The sequence below is a fragment of the Aethalodelphis obliquidens genome, unplaced genomic scaffold (genome assembly GCF_003676395.1).
Source record: "Aethalodelphis obliquidens isolate GAN/ISIS:26980383/991018 unplaced genomic scaffold, ASM367639v1 scaffold52, whole genome shotgun sequence".
Lineage (NCBI taxonomy): Eukaryota > Metazoa > Chordata > Mammalia > Artiodactyla > Delphinidae > Aethalodelphis > Aethalodelphis obliquidens.
This window is the reverse complement of record NW_020837996.1, coordinates 13,474,340-13,494,523: the sequence shown is the minus strand read 5'-3', so window position 1 is coordinate 13,494,523 and position 20,184 is coordinate 13,474,340. Positions and strand designations below refer to the sequence as shown.

The following is a 20,184-nucleotide window of genomic DNA, read 5'->3' as shown; positions in this document are numbered from 1 at the left end:
CTGTCTTCTAGGCACACTCAAAGTCTATACAATCAACAGCAGTGTGTCTTCAGATCTTTGCTTATCATTTATCTACACATGTCTCCCACCTGCCAACCAGCCCCTCCTCTAGCCTTTGACAGTAACCAAAACATCACCCTCAAGTTTCCCCTTTTATTTATGCCCCACATCCAATTTAAAACAAAATCCCATTGATTAGGATTCTAAAACATCTCTGGAATCTGGCTCGCTCTTTTTCATGCAGCCACAAACTACCTCTAATGTGGAAAATTGCAACACTCCCCAGGGTGGGCCCCATATTTCCTTCCACTCTTGCAGCTGTCCATTGGAAGGGTGCAGATGTGCCCACGTTACTTTCCTGTTTCAGATCTTTCAGTGCCTTCTCACTAGTAATGAGGTATGTCTCTAACATGGCTTCAAAGGCCTTAGCTGATTGGGACCCCACCTGCCTCTCTAGGCTCATTTCTGCCCCTCTCTCCTCACATACTATGCTTGAGCCACACCAGACCTCTTCGGATCACTGCAAGCGACATGGTTTTCCTCATGTCCTTTACACACATTGTTCCCTTTGATTGAAGCACTGTCTTTCACTCCACTGCCCTGCCCTCTTTCATTAGTTCATTCCTATTCATCCTTCAAATTTCATTTTAAATAGTACTTTGTCAGGAAGCCTTATCTGACCTCTAAATCAGTTTAGAACTGTTTTATGATTCCATTCACACATCACATTTCTTCTTTATGATATTCACTGTAATTATAACTTCTTGTTTAACATCTTTTATTCTTGTTCAACTGTAATTTCTGTCTTAGGAACCATTACTATGTTAAGGCCTAGCAGAGTGCCTGATAGGTTTTGGGTGCTCAATAATTATTTATCAAAGGAATAAAATATATGTGCTCATCATTTCCATTCCTCTTTATTTCTTTCTTTCACAGATCACACTTTCCTTCATCCTATGACTCTTCTATCTTCATAAATAATTTATTAATGATCATCATCTTTATGTGTGGTACAGTGGGAAATGTGAGCCTGCTGGGAGCTGGAGAGTTTGCCTGGAGAGACACATCTGTCTGGTGTAACAAAAAGGTACTTAACAGGAAGTTATAACTCCAAGTTTTAGCTTCAGGGTCTACCATAAACTTCAGCTAGTTCCTTCTTCACTTCAGGTCTTAATTTACTTTTGTGTAAACTGCACAGTAGCATAACTTGAGATGACCACCCAAGGCTAATGTTCTATGTCTCATCCGCCCCAAGAAAACCATGATAGCTGACTCTTCAATTATAGAGTGTTGATGCCACAAAACCTTTAAAAAATAAAGTATAACTGCCTTTTAGAGAATCTAAGAAAAACTGTTGAACTTCTTTCCAGAAAAATGCACGTATGTGTAGTCATGACCCTAACATTTTGCTTAGAATTTTAGGTTAAGAAGTATTTCTTCAAATTAAATTTACATATTTCTAAGACCACCTTTAGGCACATTTTTGAAGTGGCTGAAGTTTGATTTTTATTTCTTTTCACCCTTCTGTTTGCTTTCTCTTTGTTCAGTCACCAATCGGCACTTAGGACTACTCGCCATTTAGGTGTAAAATCTCAAACTTTTCAATTGCCATGAGATACTACTTATCCATCAGACAGAGAAATTCCAAAAGAAATTAAAAGGCCTAGGAATTATGTGATAATATTCATGATAGTTCATTGTTTGTATGTACCAGAGTTTATTTATCCGCTCACCTATTGATGGACATCTTGGTTGCTTCCAAGTTTTGGTTCTCATGAATAAAGCTGATATAAACATCTAGGTGCAGGTTTTTGTGTGGACATGTTTTCAGTTCATTTGGGTAAATGCCAGTGCTGGATCATATGGTTAGAATATGTTTATTTTTGAAAGAAATGACCAAACTGTCTTTCAAAGTGGCCATATCACTATGCATTCCCATCAGCAGCAATGCATGAGAGTTCCTGTTGATTTACATCCTCACCAACATCTGGTGTCATCAGTATTCCAGATTTTGGCCATTAAAATAGGTGCACAGTGGTGTCTTATCATTGTTTTAATTTGCATTTCCCTGATGACATATCTTGTGGAACATCTTTTCCTATGCTTACTTACATGCCATGTATATATCTTTTTAGTGAGATGTCTGTTAATGTCTTTGGCCCATTTTCTAATCAAGTTGCTTGTTTCCTTATTGTTAAGTTCTAAAAGTCCTTTGCATATTTTGGATAATAGTCCTTTACCAGATGTATATTTTGCAAATATCTTCTCCAAGTCTGTGGCTTGTCTTCTCAATCTCTTGATGCTATCTTTTACAAAGCAGAAGTTTTCAAGTTTTATGAAGTAAAGCTTATCAATTATTTCTTCCACAGATTGTGTCTTTGGTATTGTATTTTAAAAGGCCTTGCGATACTCAAGGTCATGTAGATTTTCTCTTATGTTATCTTCTAGGAGTTTTATAGTTTTGTGTTTTACGTTTAGGTTTACACATTCTGTTTTGAGTTAATCTTTGTGAATGGTGTGATGTCTATGTTGATTCATTTTTATGCATGTGGATATCCATTTGTTCCAGAACTATTTGCTGAAAAGTGTATCTTTGCTCCATTGTACTGCCTTTGCCTCTTTGTCAAAGATCAGGTGTCCATATTTATGTGGGTCTATTTCTGGGTTCTCTGTCCTGTTCCATTGATCTATTTGTCTAGTCTTTTGTCAATACCACACTGACTTGATTACTGTAGCTTTATAGTAAGTCTTGAAGTCAGAGATTAGTTCTTTTTTTTTTTTGCTTAATAAATACTTATTGCACACCTATCAGGTAAACACAGTGGTGAACACAATGATGAACAAACACAAAACAACAAACTTCTCCTTCATGTGGTGAGGCAAATATTAATCAAATAATCAAACAAATAAAAACTGACAAACTGTGATCAGTGTGGTTAACAGAAATTACAGGGATTTATGAGAGAGATTAAATAGGAAATGGATCTCTATTAGGGCATCAAAGGTTTACCCAATGTAAGACCACTTTAGTTAAAGTGTAAAGGATATAAAAACATCAAATTGTATTAAATTAAGGATGTGTATGTGTGTGTGTGCATGTGTGTTTAGGAGAGATGTGAAGGGAAATAGCCTGTTTGAGGAAGTAAAAGAAAAACAATACGGTTTATACATGAGGAACAAAAGGTAGAGAAATGCTTGAGAGGACTGAAGAGGAAAGCAGGGCCCAGACCCTATGCAGCTTTGTACGTCACATTAAATTTCTGACTATTTCTCTAGAGGAATGGGAAACCATGCTGGGGTTCCAAGTAGGTTAAGTGACATGGTCAAATTTCTCTTTTTGAACTATCATACCAACTGACTTGGGAGAATGTATAAATTTGGCAGGACAGGATGCATAAGAGTCGAGAAAGAATCACTTGCAATATTCCAGACAAGATATCATTGTAGCTTTGACTATGACTCACAGATTGGTGGAGCTCAAAGGAATCTGTAAGGTCAAGTATTCAACCCTGCTATTTTGCAGGTGAGGAAATTAAGGCTCAGAGAAGTTACTAATTGTGCCTAAATTCTACCCTTTCTTCAAAGGCTTCCTCCTCCTGTTTTCTTCCTCTCCCTCCTCCTCTGCTTCTCCCTCTCCTCTTCTTCCTCCTCATCCTCACCCTCATCTTTCTGTTCCTCCTCGATGAAGTCCTTTTTGCTATGCACTCAGGGACAAAACCTTCTCTCAAATTACCACAGTCCTTAGAGTCATGCTGGATGCCCCTTGAAAAGGCATTTTGTTCTGTCATTTTTAGGTGTCAATGTCCCTGCAAATAGATTGTAAGACCTTCACAACCAGAGGCCAAGACACACACATGCTTCTTAGCCCGCCTGGCATGTTAGGTTTTTGCTCATAAGGATAATCCTTCCAAACATTTATAGGATAATGCATGAAATGAACAGAACCTTATTAAAAGGGAGACAATGCAGAAATTCACTTCTAGAAGGAATCTGTGAAATGAGAGAAGGCCAGGCATATTCTGGATTCTAATTGCAAAGGCCAACCCTCTGCCATTACACCAAGAGATGTAAGAACAGAGGCCTGGATTCTCATCTCTCCTCTGCCATAAACTGGCTTGGGCAAGTAACTTTATTACTGAATCTAGGATGCTCCTTTAGCAGGAACAATCTGTAGCCAAAGATTAAGTTGGATTTCAGTCATTTATTTTTTTTATGGCATTAAAGAAGCCTACAGAAGGCAAGAAAAGCACAACATAGAACTGATTCATAAGTGACCTTGTGACATAAGCAGATACTCTTTGTTATTCTCAATCACAAAAGCCTGTAAATATCTTGTAAATCATAAATCACAATGTGCAAATATTTTAGTTTTTTTGTTTCCTCTTTTATTGTCTATTTTCTCACTGGATTGTAAACTCCTTGAGGGCAGGGACCTTGTCTTTCATGTATTATGTTATGTCCCCTGATACAGTACATGGACTAGTCTAGAGCTGGTACACTGTCACAGTTTGTTAAATGCATACATGAATGAAATGGTTACATTTTTTCAAGATACATATTTCAGTCCAGTCTCAACATACCACCGTAATCACCTGTACCTCATAAGAATGAGGTGAAGCAATGTTGCAAAAGCATTCTGGGGAGAGGAGTCAGAAATCTTTGCTACCAATTCAGAGATGTTTATCTTTCAGTGTCTCTTTCTAGTTTTTCAGTTTGCCCTTGACATCTCCTGATTTTTAGCACTTGCTGATAAACACTGATGGATTTGGCTTGCCCAGATATCTTGATGTCTAAATCATAGTTTGGATCCTTCTTCATTTTCAGCTTAATTTAATCAGCCAAGGGTAAGGTTGAAAGCATTCTAAAATAAAAATAGTGTGCTGACTCTCCCTAGGTATCCCAGACAAGCCTAATAGACAAGCCAAGACAGAGGACTGAAGCATCACTTAGAGCAATGCCTTCGTCCTGGAGAACAAAGAGAAGAGAATTTTCATCCCAGTAGACTCGTCACCACTTCAAAAGGGAGCACATTATAGCACCTCAGTTCCAATAGACACTTACCTTTTTGTTATTTAAGCTCTCCAAAAGCTTTCCCCTGGCCTCTGTTTCTAAATTGTGGTGGAACCAGATATTGTATTCTACTAACATTCCACACAAGTCAAAGAGGTAAAAGTTCTCAATTGTCCCAACTTCTCCTGCACACGGTATTAAAGGAGGCTGTTTACGCCCACCCTCACTAGCCTTTGAGCTCCACAAAGGCAGGCACCAGCATCTTCGTGTTCACTAATGTATTCCGGGCACCTATTATAGTGACTGACATATAGGAAGAAATCAGTAAATATTTGTTGAATTGTTGAAATTGATTGTACAGAGCCTTTAGTCTCCATAGCAAGTACACATAAGTGATCAATTAACAGAGCCATAGGTTCACTGCAGCACTATTTACAACAGCCAGGACATGGAAGCATCCTAAGTGTCCATCGACAGGTGAATGGATAAAGAAGATGTGGCACATATATACAATGGAATATTACTCAGCCATAAAAAGAAATGAAATTGAGTTATTTGTAGTAGGTGAATGGACCTAGAGTCTGTCATACAGAGTGAAGTAAGTGAGAAAGAGAAAAACAAATACTGTATGCTAACACATATATATGGAATCTAAAAAAAAAACCCAAAAACATAAAACGGTTCTGATGAACCTAGGGGCAGGACAGGAATAAAGACGCAGACGTAGAGAATGGACTTGAGGACACAGGGAGGGTGAAGGGTAAGCTGGGACGAAGTGAGAGTGGCGTGGACTTATATACACTACCAAATGTAAAATAGCTAGTGGGAAACAGCCGCATAGCACAGGGAGATCAGCTCAGTGCTTTGTGTCCACCTAGAAGGGTGGGATAGGGAGGGTGGGAGGGAGACGCAAGAGGGAGGAGATATGGGGATTTATGTGTGCATATAGCTGATTCACTTTGTTATACAGCAGAAACTAACACACCATTGTAAAGCAATTATACTCCAATAAAGATGTTAAAAAAAAAAAAGACACCATAGGACTTTACCACTGGAAAGGATTTCTTGAGATTTTCTAGTTGAACTCCTTAACTATACTACACAGGAAGAAATTGCGTAGAACTAACCCAGCATTTAGAACAATTGTCTCCCACACCCAGGAAGCGATTGATTTGGCCTACGGTGCTGGTTTTCTGTTCATAAACACCAAAACTTAAGAGAATATATTTAACAATACAATCACAGTAAATATAATAGTATCTTGTCTCAGTAATTCTCCAGCCCTGTTAGTTCTTGCAGCTTTTCTGGGTCTTTGAGAGGCAGAATAATTCTCATGGAGAGATGTGCCAGTTAACGAGATCACTGTTTTTTTAGAATGTCAGATGATAGGGAGCTTGATTTGTTTCTCTGAGTCAGCAAAAAATGCCCCTGGCTTGAGATGTAGCCAGTGTTTCTAAGTTAATAGACTTAATCCCTGTGAATATTTATTTTGTACTTACTTTATGCCAGACACTTTTCAAAATGCTTTATGTGAATTAACTCATGGAATCCTCATGGCCATCTTGTAGCGTAGGTTCTATTATTATCATTTTCATTTTGCAGGTGAAGAAACTGAGGCACAGAGAAGCTAAGTAACTTCCTCAAGGTCACACAGCTAGTTAGTGGAAGAGTCAGGATATGAAACCAGGAAAGGTGTTTAAAGATGACAGAGAAAACAATGTATTATTATTCTAGATGGAGGGTATATCTCGCTTCCCCATTCACTTGCAAAAGTGAGTTAGCCTTCTCATACCTAGGATATACCTTTAAACTATTGAATTACATAAGCTCATAAATTCTCTATTGTAATGAAGTGTGTTGGAGCTGAGTTTTCTATTACTTGCCACCTAACTATTCCTGGCTGATATAGTTTGCATGTAAATTAAATGAGTCAATGTGTACACAGAGCTGTGCTTAATACCTGGTACTTATCAAGTGTTCAATAATTTGTATCCAACATTATTCTAACCAGAAGTTTCTCTCTATGGTTTTCAGCACTTTCTGCCTTTATTCCCATCCCCAAGTCTCTTTCTCAGGTTCTTAAAGCCCTCTTGACCTATTGAAATCTTTACAGCCCACCTCAAGTTCCTTCTCTCCTCCAAAGCCTTTGCCCAGATCCCTGGTTGAAACAGGAAGGAAGGCGGCAGGGTACAACTTTTAAAAAGAGTGATATAGACATAGGACATGACAAAGACTGGTTAGAGGGACTTCCCTGGTGGTGCAGTGGTTAAGACTCTGTACTCCCAATGCGGGGGTCCCAGGTTCGATCCCTGGTCAGGGAAGTAGATCCCACATGCATGCCACAACTAAGGAACCCACATGCTGCAACTAAGGAGCCTGCCTGCCATGACTAAGACCCGGTGCAAGCAAATAAATAAGTATTAAAAAAAATCCCCAAAACTGGTTAGAACCATTTGGGTCCAAGATGGCAGAAGATTCGACTTCCAGTAGACCTTGAGCCTCATTATATGCTCATTGTACTACATTACCATGCTAAATGACACACCCACCAGCGCTATGACAGTGAGGCCAACCATAAAAGGTCAAAAAGTGGGCAGTGGCCCAATTCCTGGAAATCCCCACCTCTTTCCCAAAGTAATTGGAAAAATCCTCCCACTCATTAGCCGATGAAATTACCCAGCCCATAAAAACTAACCACGCCATATTTTGAAGTCTTTTGCCTTCCAAGATGGCCCACACTCTGTGGAGTGTGTTTCTCTTAAATTCACTGGGAACATGGTCACCTGTCTCTAGCCAGCCTAAAAGAGATGCTCAGGGCCTTGCTCTCTGTGCTCACAGAGTGCCTTCTTCCTCTGTCACTTAACACATGACCTTGTGATTCTTTGTCTTCTGCTCCTTGAGGGCAGGGACTACTTTCTTTGGCTCTATACCCTTACAGCCTGACAGATAGTAGGTGCTCAATAAATGCATAAATGATCAAATGAGGTTTTAGTAGGTAAGCTCATCTTAGCAGTGATGGCCCTGGCAAGGGGACAGGAAGTATACCAGGAAACCTCGTATATATATATATCATATACCTCTGGTATATCAGAGTCACATTAATAATCTATCACCAGGAAACAGAGGAACAATAAAGCAGAGAAAGTTTTCCTAGCTACGTACTCCTGAAAAGTAAGAGGGAGTCGTTGACTGGGAGCTACTTATAAATGTAGAGTCTATTAGAGTTTTTGGTAATGGTTTGTAAATATCCTTGACGTTTTTCAGAGAAATATTTTCTCATCTTTTCATCCTAATGCCTCATATTTAAAACTCATTTCTCAAATATCGTCAAGTTGAAAATCCAACCAGAGCCTCTGAACTCACCCGTGAAGCTTTGTTCCCCCTTGTTTTTGCTAGCCAGCAGCCAGAAATTTTAGTGTAAGAGTGGGGTGGGGGAGGGGAACTCATTGCCTTGGCTGCCTCAGTGGAGAAAACTTTAAGTCAATTTTTTTCTTTAAATCCTCGAGTTGAAAGTAAGTTCCACATTCTGTGAAAGGACTGGAGATAAGACTGAAGGGAGGTGACTGTGAAGGGGAGTGTCCAAGGAGACTGATTAGGTCTCTTATACTGTTCAAGAAGAAATAGAGCAGAGAGGGGTTTGATGCAGACCTTGAGCAGAGCTTCCCTGGGATGGAAAACACATCTATTCATCTACTCTGGCTCTTGAGGTCAACTTCAAAACTTTATTTCTGGACAGAGAAGCTCAAGTAAAGGCAGCTCTTCTCTCCCATGTCCTGTGGCAAAGTTGGACAGCCTGGAACAGCCTAGTTTTTACTTAACAAATATATTCTCTGCACAGAGCTAGGGTTCAGGAATGAGAAGCAAGGACAATGGCACCTCCCAAATCCAGGGAGCATGAGAAGGTCATCAAATAAAAGCATTCCAGTCCCAGATGATTATCACTTTGTTATGACCCTCTAAGCCAATGCTCTTAACCACTACATGCAACCTCTAGCCTTAGCAAGGCAGCATTTGTTTGGTTTTCTTTTGGTAGTTGTTGTTCTTATGTTTTTTAATATTATGCGCTCTCTCTCTGTCCTCTCCAATGAACAAACATAAGAGTGCTTGCTACAGGGCCAGAAGGGGCAAATGCCCTACTGTCCTCAAGGAGCAAGGAGGTATATAGAGGACAGCAATTAGGAGTTTCAATTAGAGAGTCATCATCTAGACTAGGGTTTGGACTCTGATTCTGTCCCTTAATAGATATGTGGCCCTGGGCAAATGACTCAGTAATATTCACCCCATGGTTTTAATGTGAACATCAAATGACATATTGGTTTAGATACAATATTGTATATAAAATTGTACATTTTATATATGATAATGTATAAAATTGTACACCTTATATATGATAAGGTATAAAATTGTATACTTTATATATAGTAATGTATAAAATTGTACACTTTATATATGATAATGTATAAAATAAGCAGTTTCTGATGCGTAGTTGCATACATGTAAATGGTGAGCCTAGTGATGATTCCCATCAAAGCTTAGACTGCATTCTTTCTAGAAAACAACTCATTACACTGGTCCTTGGGCCCCATAACATCACCATCCTTTATCCCTCAATTACCTTCTGCTTAATAGTAATTCCTACCAAAGGACAGTCTCCTTTCCATTGTGAAGACAGAAAACTGTGTACATGTGTGTGGTAGGGGAGGTGAAGAGTGGTTCTTAGGAAACGCAACAAAACATTTAGTGAGTAAGAATGTGCAAGGGAAAAAAGTTAAAAGGTAAGCGCCAATCCCTTTTGCTGGGCCCAGCTGCTATGTATATTGGCTGCTAATGGCTCATACTGCATACTCAGCTGCTCAGCTGCATTACTCTTCTGTGAAAATTTGCCCTGGGCCAGTGGAAGCCACCTAGCTCAGAGATGCCTGGAGGATACACCACGCCCCCTCCCCCAACCACCTGTGCAGCTCTCAGCTAATGCCTGACTGAGAGGAATAAAACCCTGCTCCCTTGCCCCAAGGTGGGACGATTTGATGCTGCCATTCCCGCTATAGGGCTTCTGGAGGGATCAGGCTGAGTCTTTGCCTAGGGTCTTCCCGCATCTGTCTCCTCACTCCCAAACCGATTTCACTCGAGAGCACTCTCTTAAAACTCCCTGTGTAAGAACCCCCATCTCAGGCTCTGCTCCCAAGGAATCTAACCTAACAACTACTCTCAAAAAATTTTATGGAGCTATTCCCCCCGCGGTGTCCTGCCTCTCAGCTTAGAGGGGTAGTCCAGAATCAGCCATTTGTTTGGCTTTCAGCAGGCAGATACGAAAACAAATTGCCAAGAACACAGAAATGAGCTAGGTGTAGCAGACCTGTGAAGTCTCGGTGCTGTGAAGACTGGGGACGTAGTAAGGGAGGGAACAAATCATCATTCAGTTGCAGACACTGTGTTCAAAACGTATGTTACTTCATCTTATTTAAATTCTAATAAACCTAGCACAATGTCCCTCAGGTTCATCCATGCTGCTGCATATGACAGGATTTCCTTCTTTTTTAAGGCTGAGAATATTCCATTGTCTGAACATACCACATACTCTTCATTCATCCACTGATGGACAAGTAAGTTGTCTCCCTTTCTTGGCTGTTGTGCAGTAATATTGGATGAACCTGGAGGACATTATGCTGAGTGAAATAAGCCAATCACAGTAGGAAAAGTATTGCATATTTCTATTTATAAGAGGTATCTAAAATAGTCAAAGTCACAGAAACAGAAAGTAGAATGGTGGTTGCTAAGGGCAGCGGGGAGGGAGGATGGGAGTTGTTCAATGGGTATAAAATTTTGGTTTTGCTAGATGAATAAGTTCTAGAGATCTGCTGTACAGCATTGTGCCTCTCGTTAACAGTACTGGATTGTACACTTAAAATTTTGTTAAGAGTGTAGATCTTATATTAAGTGTTTTCTTACTACAATAAAAAATAAACACATTCCTTTTTAAATTAATTAATTAATTTTATTTTTGGCTGCGTTGGGTCTTTGTTCCTGCGAGTGGGCTTTCTCTAGTTGCAGCAAGCGAGGGCTACTCTTTGTTGCGTTGTGCGGGATTCTCATTGCGGTGGCTTCTATTTTGTGGAGCACGAGCTCTCAGTGTGCGGGCTTCAGGAGTTGCAGAATGTGGGCTTTAGCAGTTGCGGTGCGCGGGCTCAGTAGTTCTGGCTTGCGGGCTCTAGAGCACAGGCTCAGCAGTTGTGGTGCATGGGCTTAGCTGCTCCGCGGCATGTGGGATCTTCCCAGACCAGGGATCGAACCAGTGTCCCCTGCAGTGGCAGGCGGATTCTTAACCACTGCAACACCAGGGAAGTTCCAACACATTCTAATAAGACTAAAAGATGGTTTAATATTTTTATCCAAGTGATTTGCCCAGGGTTGTATATGGTTGCATAAGGTAGAAGAGGAAATAAAACCGATTTTATGTTTGGTTAACAGGATTCTTCCTAAATATTGATGTAGCTCTTTTAATTTATTTTTTTGGTGAGCAGGAGTTTTTTTTTTTTTTTTTTTTTTTTTACACTGCCTGTTATCACTCAAAACCAAGAACTTAATGGTAAGTTAAAGAAAAAAATTGGAGCAGTAAACCTAGTTAAGAATCTCTGCTTATCTGGGACTTTCTTATCTTAAATGCAGGGTTTTCAGCAATGTCAGTTCCAAATCCAGCATGCATGGTTTCAGGGAGGCCTCGTGATTTGGAATAATTTTATAATATTACCATAGCAACTTATGTGATTGCACAGCTACTGAGAATAGAAATCCACAACAAAACTGTTAGGAAGGAATTTTTTTAAACACATATACAGTTAGAATTAAATAAAAACCAAATTGTGTTTTTGTGGGGTGATGGTACAGAAATTGTTTAAATGAATCTTATTTTATTTTTTTAAATATGAGAAACTCGGTAAGGAAAATTCAATGCAATATGACAGCTGTAAAAAAAAATCCTGATGAAAGTAGTGCTTGTGTAGCAATGCATGACAGAGGGCTGCAGGAAAAATCTGTATGTTAGAAACTGGTTGAAAATGTATTGAATAGGTATAGCTGGTGAATATTTCAGAGGATTGATGATAATCATCAATAATATGACTATGGAATCATTCCTGTTTCCAGCCAAAGGTGCCCAATTTGGGAGTTCCAAAGCTAGGGTATTAAAGATTATTCAAATGGAAAAGTTCTTAGGGGTCATTTATGATGTTTGACTCACCCTCGCAAATTTTATTTTTTTTAAGTTTTTTTTTGATGTGGACCATTTTTAAAGTCTTTATTGAATTTATTACAATATTGCTTCTGTTTTATGTTTTGAGTTTTTGGCTGCGAGTCATGTGGGATCTTAGCTCCCCAACCAGGGATTGAACCCGCACCCCCTGCATTGGAAGGTGAAGTCCTAACCAACTGGACCACCAGGGAAGTCCCTTGCCCTTGCAAATTTTCCAGTTATTGGTATGCCAATAATATATAGTGGTGGATACTGGCTGTTTCGCCCAGTTTCTATTCCTCCTTCACATGGTAAATTATACTATGCTTTTCTTTGGGAAGCCACCCTCCCGCATCATATCCTTGTGTTTGATGGGGCTGAATCCATCACAACCCAAAGCTCCTGGGGAGGACACACCGCCTAGCTAATCGGAGCACAACATCCCCCCAAACACAGAAATGAGATAAAGCCTGAGCAAGCGCTGAAGTCCAATAGGTGAGAGCTCACTCAGATTTTTATCGGAACTCTTAGGAAAGAAGCTCTTTCTTTCCATTGGATTTGCTAAGGTGTTCGATTGAAAATAAAGAGAAACAGGTATCCATTGGCACAAACAGGGTTAAGCCTGCCAGAGAATGACGGCAAAATCCAGAAATGTGACTGCAAACCTCAAGTGGGCCCTTGGCAACACCTGGCAATTCTAATATATTTTCCTGGTTAATCTACTCTCTCATTCTCTGAGAGGTCCACTTCAAACCTTCTCCTTTCTCTTCAAGCTTCCAGTATGCTCCCCTCACCAGCCACTTGCATCTGATGATCCTGCTTTTTATTTCAGTGAGAAAATAGAAACAAGCAGAAGAGAATTCCCTACGTTTCCACTGGCAAATCTATCAACTTTCCAGCTTCTGTAGCCATATATATTTTGCTCCCCTTATATTACAATAGGGTTCAGTCCCTGCCTGTATATACTGTCAACCCTCTCCTCTGTGTACTGGATCTTGGCACCTACTACTCAAGGAGTTTGCTTCTTTACTTACCCCTTGCTCTCCTTCATTATCCAAGTTCTCTTTACTATGTTATTGCCACTGGTTTATGAATTTTCTGTGACTTTTCCCAACTTAGAAAACTAAACCGTTCCTTCCCTTAACTCACACATCCTTCTTCAGGTTCTGCCCTATTTCTCTATTGTCCTTCACAGTGAACTTTCTTCAAAGTATCTATGCTCCCGGTCTCCTCTTTCTCCTCCCATCTCTGTTTAACCCTCACCAATCGGAATTACCATCCCATCTTCCCAGTGAAATAGTTCTTGTCATGTTCTCACTTTATTCAATGTCTCAGTAGAATTTGGTACTACTGATCACTCCTACCTTTTGATGTATTGACTTCAGTTGACTTTGAGAACATCTGTTTTCCCCATGTCATTTGCTCTTCCTTTCTCATTTTTGTGGCTGGATCTTTTCCTCTTTTAGAATAGAGCTGAGTCCTAGATCCACCTCTCTCCTCTATTTATATTTGCTGTCCATGGCTTTAAATATCATCTTTTCACTCATGGATACCTCCCATGTGTTTATCTATAGCCCATACTTCATCTTTGAGATGGCCTAATATGCATCTCTGTGAATCTCCAAATATACATGCATGAATATTTTTCTGTCTAGATCCCAAAATATCCATTTTTACTTCTCTTTTTCTCTTATGCCACACACCTAGTCCACAATTAAGTCCTGTCGGTCACAAACCTGACTGCCTCTTTCCATCTCTGCAGCTTTACCTTAGTCCAAGCCACCACCATCTATCTCTCACTTGGATTAGAACCCGAGTCCCCTAACTGGTTCGCTGCTTCTTGGAGTGTCTTGCCCCTGTTAGGTGACACTTCACTCAGCAGGTAGATGAGTTCTTTTAATATAGAAATCAGATCATGGCACTTCACTGCTCAGAACCTCCAGTGGTTTTGCATCAGCCTTGTAATAAAAGCCTAGCTACTTACTCTGGTTTCAAGGTCATATACGTCCTGGTCCTTTCCCCTGCCAAACTCCTTTCCTACTGCTCTTCCTCTCACTCACTCAGCTCCAACCAACCTGAACTTCCTGACACTCCACAACTCAAATATGAAAGCATGCTCCAGTCTCAGCACCTGTGAACTTGCTGTTCACTGTAACTGACATGCTCTCCCCTGGTTATTCACACAGCTCACCTCTTGATTGTCGTCACCTCCCTGACCAACCAGTCTGTTATAGTCCCTTCTCAAACCCCATCATCATTCCTTATTCTTTAGGTAGGCTTGTTTTTCTTCATAGCACTTATCACTCCATATGGTATTATAGATTGATTGATTGTCTCTACCCCTAGAACTTCATGAAGGCAGGACTGTGTCTATTCTACCCCTGTATACTCAGCACTCAGAATAGCGCCTGACACAGAGTGGGTATTCAATAAATAGACGTGAAGAAATCAATGAATCAATGAGAGCAGCAAAATTCCTAACACAACTTTTGAGCATATGAATCGAGCAATGCAGGATATGGTCTTCTCCCCGTGCTGTGCTAGAGCTGTCTTACACCAGCTAATGAAAATGGAATGTGCTCATTTCCTCCCAACTCTACTTTTAATGGTGTTAGTTTGAAGTCAGGCATGATGGGAGTATTTACACTATGGAAATCAGCAAATTCAACAAGTCAGGGATTTTTTTCTTTTTTCCTCTTTACCATCTCTGGAGAGTTCGCATTAACATTTGCCAGCACACCACCACATGCCTACAGCTATTCTTTGTAAAGTTTCAGTAATGGGGCTCTCCCTACTCGCTAAAACAGCTAACCCAATGTGTGACAGCTTCACCATTGCAAATACGTAGTGACAGTGTAGCTTCTGAAATCTGCCTGTGAGCCATTTCCCCTTTTAGTTCTCATTCTGTTTTCTGCAGTAACACAGAGCTAGTCTAATCACTCTTCCATGTAATTAACCCCCAATATTTGAATAAGACTCTTTGTACATCACCCCCTCTCTTAATCTTCATCCCAATGTATTTCCAGGCTAAATATCCACAAACTTCTCCTTTTTTTCCCCTCTTATTGGCCAACCCCATGTTTTAAAGAAAACACTTATTTTTATGTATACTGAAACACTGAGTATTTTACATATAATCAAACATGATAGGAACTCAACTGATGTTTGATGTGAATTTATAAAAAATTCTGCAAGTTATCTTGATTATAAAATTTTTAAAACGTCAGTATTGATGTATATTCAGGACTTCTATATATAAACACATACTCAGGTTAAAATAAATTTCTTATTTAATTTCAGAAAGATTAAGGCAGACATCTTTCATATTTGTTCTCATAGTTTGTTATATCAAATATTTTCATAATATACAAGGAAACTGAGTCTGAGGGTTTTTTAAAATTTATTTAATTTGTTTATTTATTTTTGGCTGCATTGGGTCTTTGTTGCTGTGCATGGGTTTTTCTCTAGTTGTGTCAAGCGGGGGTGTGGGCTCAGTAGTTGTGGCTTGAGGGCTTAGTTGCTTGGCGGCATATGGGATCTTCCTGGACCAGGGCTCAAATCGTGTTCCCTGCATTGGCAGGCGGACTCTCAACCACTGCACCACCAGGGAACCCCGAGTCTGAGTTGTTAGAAGCCTTGACCACTGGTGTTAGCAAACTAAGATCTTCCAACTCAAATCCCAGTCTTTTTTTTCCATTAACTCCTAGACTCATCTCTTAAGAAATACTTTTTTTCTTAAAATGGCTATTCCTTTATGTTAATCAGTATTTACTGTCTGTGAGGTCTCACGCAGGCACTAGATGAATAATTTTAATTAGCATCTTTAACTACTCTGAGTCTTATTTGTCCCATTGCCAAATCTAGATAGTATTACTCTATCATCCCAAAGACTAATAATCGTTTATGAACTTTTTCTCATTTTTCCTATTAAGATGAATGTTTAATGAAAAATACCATTGATTTTTATTTTGTCATTTTCTAGGTGCTCATTCACTCAGCAAATCTTTATTGGGGATATTTTATTGGACAGATAATCTTCTGGGCTCTGAAGGTACAAGGATGAACGGGATGAACAAGTCTCTGATCTCATGGAGCTCATATGTTAATGAAGAGTGAGGACAAAGCAGACAATAAAGAAGAAAAATAAACATAACTGTGGATAGTGATAAGCTGTTTATAAAAAAGAAAACAGGATTAGGTGGGAGGGATGACTTCACAGGGGAGGTGGTTGATTGGTCATGGAAAACATCTTTAAAGAAGAGACTTTTGAACTGAGGCTTTAGAAATGATAAGGAAACAGGCATGCAAAGTCCTGGAAGGAGAGAGCATACAGAGCAGAGGAAACAGGACGGTAAAGGCCCTATATGGCCAATGTGGCTCTAAGGTACAAAATGATGCCACAGAGGAAGTCAGGGGCCAGATCATGAACTTTGTGAACAATAATAAAATTGTATTGTATCCTAAAGGCTATGGGAAGCCACTGCGTAGTTTTAAGTAGTAGAGTAACATGATACGGTGTATATTTAAAAATATCTCTCTGATTGGTTGGTGGAGTGTAGATTGTCAGGATCAAGCATGGAAACAGGGTGATCAATTGGAAATGGTCCAGAAAAGAGACATAGAACAGTGTCATCAGTAGAGATAGCTATATTATCAAGGGTATATTTTGAAAATGGAGCCAATAGGATTTGAGGATGAGTTGAATGAAAGTATTGAGGAAAACAGAGAAATAAAAAATGAGTTCTTGGTTAAAGATTTGTGCAACTAGATATATGTTGATGACATTTACCAAGATGAGAAAGCAGGGGGTAAAAGCGACTGGAAAAGGACCTGGGTCTCTAGTGTCAGATGGTGTAGCAAATCCTTGAAGATGGTTGTAGTAGAGGCAAAAGAGCAATGCATTGGGTATTAGAAGAACAGATTTCTATGCCTTGGTGTCTCTCTGATCATATGAGTGATCCCAGGCATTCTTCCTAAACGTGCCCAACAAAGTCTTAGATTTTTCATTCTTCATGTGAGTGGTTTAGTCTAGATTGTTTCTAAGTTTCTTCCCAGCTCTTCTCTTCTCTAATTTACAGCAACACTTGCTTCTCCACAGCCCAATACTCACAGCCTTTTTTCCTACAAGAAGAGAAGTCCTTGTTCCCAAAGTCAGAGCTGGGTCTTCTATTTCTTTTCCCCTCACTTTAACAAAATACTTTTGCATTTTACTGGCTTTGCCAGGTAACAGACTAAAAAAAAAGTTCTTATTTTTATCTTTTCAAGCTGCTTCAGTTCATTTCTTTAAAACACAGACTCGAAATAGCTTGTTTTTTTCAAGTTGGTTATCAACTGGAGAAGTATGTTAGCAGTACATGTGTATGTATGAGGGAGTCATATGTATTTCTTATGGTAGATCCCCGTCTACTGAAGAGTCTTTCTTGTGGTCAACTTCACCCAAATGAAAGACATCCCAGCAATGGTGTAGGTAGCCATTTATAAAGAAGGAGGGTGAAAATAAACAAACTAAGAAAGATTAACGTGCCCACCTTTAGGAATAAGGTGCTGCCTGCCTGAAAAAGAACCAAGTACTGTTGTCTCCAATAATGCTTCCATTAATCAAAGCCTTGAAGTAACTGCATAATGAAGCAAAGAAGTTAATGGATATTAGCATAATGCTGCACTTTCTCCTTTGCTGGCATGAGTGGCAAACTCAGGGTCTGTACAAGTGTCAGTCTGTTTCAAAATATTATAGATTGGGAAAAAGAAATGACGATTATAGCAACTCCCAAAGAGGGTCCTGCAGACAACTCCCTAGTATTGGAAGCTGCTCCAAAGATAAAACAGTTTCTCAGTTAGTACAGGGAGAAAACTTTGCATACTCTACACTTGTCCCGGAGATATACAAAATGTATCACAAAGCCTCACAGTAAAGAAACCTGTTTACTTTTGTTGAATTCAACGTTTCTCAAATTACTTTGCTCATATTATAACAACCTGCAATACACTCTCTTAAAAGAGTCCCTACAGTTTCAATTACTTAATTACTAGAATTGTCCAACTCTGGCTCCACAAGGCTCTCTAGCATGGCTTTTATGCTGTCTTTATCTGGGCATAGCGCCTGGTACAGATCTATGCCAGGTTGGCCTCAAAAATATTAACTCAGTTTGAATTACATTTAGTCTAACATTCTGCCTATCAGTGATATGCACTGTCTATCTCAGTTTCAGTCAAAGTGTGAAGCCATTTCCCCAAAGCCTAGCTGATCCACATTTGGAGTCCATCTTCCAGAATATGTTTTGAACTTATTTAGAGGCTCAGCTTCAAGAAAATTCCATATATTCTATTCCATATACTGTATTCTATTCTCACTTTCTATTCCCAGTTTCTATACATGTTTAAAACCTACTGCTTTTCAGACTCACAGATATAGAGAACAAACTCGTGGTTACCAGTGGGGAGGGGGAGAGGGGCAGTATAGGGGTTGGGGAGCGGAAGGTGCAAACAGTTGGGTGCAAGATAGGCTCAAGGATGTATTGTACAGCATGGGGAATATAGCTAATATTTTGTAATAACTGTAAATGGAAAGTAATCTTTGAAAATTGTATTTAAAAAAACCTACTGCTTTTGAGCTTCATGACTTTCTCTCTGGTCTTGTTATAAAATGTTTATTTGGTTTACAATAAAAGCTTCCATTAAAAAGTTTCCGGCTACTTTCTTTGAAGACGGCAAATCTTCTTGGAGCAGTTTTCCTGTCCTGGGAAGAATCTGACTGGCTCCTTGGAGGTGAGAGCTAGATGGAGAGGTCCACAGTATTTGAGAGAACCATGTGGCATGAGCTGAACTGGGAAGGAAACTGGTTGATTTCTTTGGCTTCAGATGAGACTTATGGAAGGAAAAGGATGGAAAACAACCGTTTTCCTTTCAGATAAGTAATTAGAAATTCACTGATAAATTAAAATGATTCTAAAAAAGACTTTCTATCAAACAAAGGGCATCAAAAATGAATTCATCATGAGGAAAGGGAAATTTAATGCGGTGAGGAACAAGGTAGTCATGGTGGGAAAGCTAGTTTGGGCAAAGAATAAGTGGCCCTTGAGACTAGTGCTCTAATGCTTAGGGCAAGATTAGGGACAAAGTCTGAGCTGGTGAGTGTAATCTAGAGGGCTCACCCAGGGGCAAGAAACTGCAGAAACAGCAGCACAGCACAGAATCCAGTCTGGCTAATTTTCAATAGCCAGAATGTGTGGCAGAAATAGAAGCAACTGCAAGTCAAAATCTGGGATCTTTTAGTAGAAAAATAACATTCTCTAATTCTTTCTGTCTGGGATAAACTGACCCATTTGGTGTGGGTAAGTCCCTAGGGAGCTATAAATGTGAAGCAACTGATTGGGGTGATCAACAGGCTTTTAACAAGTCATGTGATTTTTTTTTTTTAATTTATTTATTTTTGGTTGCATTCCTGCATTCCTCCATTTTTTGTTTCCAGAGTTATCCTCATCCTTATCCAGAGTTTTCAGAATTCTGACCACTTGGCTCTGTACTCATTGACCCTGGCTTCTTCTTTGAATTATTTAAATTAAATACTTAAACATCATATGTCCTATAGAAAGAATGTTTGCCTTATTTTCAGGGGGCAAGTTACTTGCTGAAAAATAATGTGATATAGCACAAAGAGGAGGATAAACTTTTCATTGAAAAGTTTCCTTCTTGGTAAAAATGAGGAAAATCTCCAAATTCTTCCCTAGAATATTGACTGTAAAAACTTTTTTATTTACCAAAGGAATAATCTATCTTTGCCATTTTCTCCAATATCTAGCGAAAATCTGTGCCTATTTTAGGTGTTCAAAAAGTACCTGCTGTTTGATAAGAGGGCAGGAAATTTGGCAGTAACAGGATGATGTTCATAGAGAAGCAAAGACAAGTCAATCAAGGCAGGGTGGGTAACAGAATGGAGGGACATACAT

General features: G+C 39.5%; 1 non-coding gene across 1 annotated transcript; it reads left to right on the top strand.

Annotated features, from left to right (window-relative positions):
* Positions 1-7,258: 7,258 nt before the first annotated feature.
* Positions 7,259-7,331, top strand: TRNAG-CCC (transfer RNA glycine (anticodon CCC)). The gene has a single exon. It is a non-coding gene; the product is annotated as a tRNA-Gly (tRNA).
* Positions 7,332-20,184: the final 12,853 nt, after the last annotated feature.